General features: G+C 34.6%; 1 protein-coding gene across 1 annotated transcript in view; it reads right to left on the bottom strand.

Moving 5' to 3' along the window:
• The window catches only part of LOC118326363 (sodium/potassium/calcium exchanger 3-like), a gene marked incomplete in the record, with an annotated part of 55,727 nt that overhangs the window by 21,741 nt on the left and 33,729 nt on the right, over positions 1-257 (bottom strand).

Below are 257 nucleotides of genomic sequence, written 5' to 3'. Positions count from 1 at the left end.
CTCTTCTTTCCCTTTACTGTGGCCCTCTGCCCCAAACCCATTTGTTTCTATCGAAGACCTAAATCTTCACAAATTCATCTGTCAAAAATAAGCCTATTATGTATGATTGTTAAAAAAACATACACAATACAGACAGAGAATTGTTTAAAAAGTCCCTAAAATGATCAGGAAGACTCCTCTCTGATCAATATTCACAGGAAATAATCTGCTCAAAATTCATCCAAATCTCTGGTTTTACACAAACTTCCTGAAGTTAT

This window comes from Morone saxatilis, unplaced genomic scaffold (assembly GCF_004916995.1).
Source record: "Morone saxatilis isolate NCDOM2014 unplaced genomic scaffold, NCSU_SB_2.0 Contig17, whole genome shotgun sequence".
Classification (NCBI taxonomy): Eukaryota; Metazoa; Chordata; class Actinopteri; family Moronidae; genus Morone; species Morone saxatilis.
This window is presented reverse-complemented; position numbering and strand designations above follow the sequence as displayed.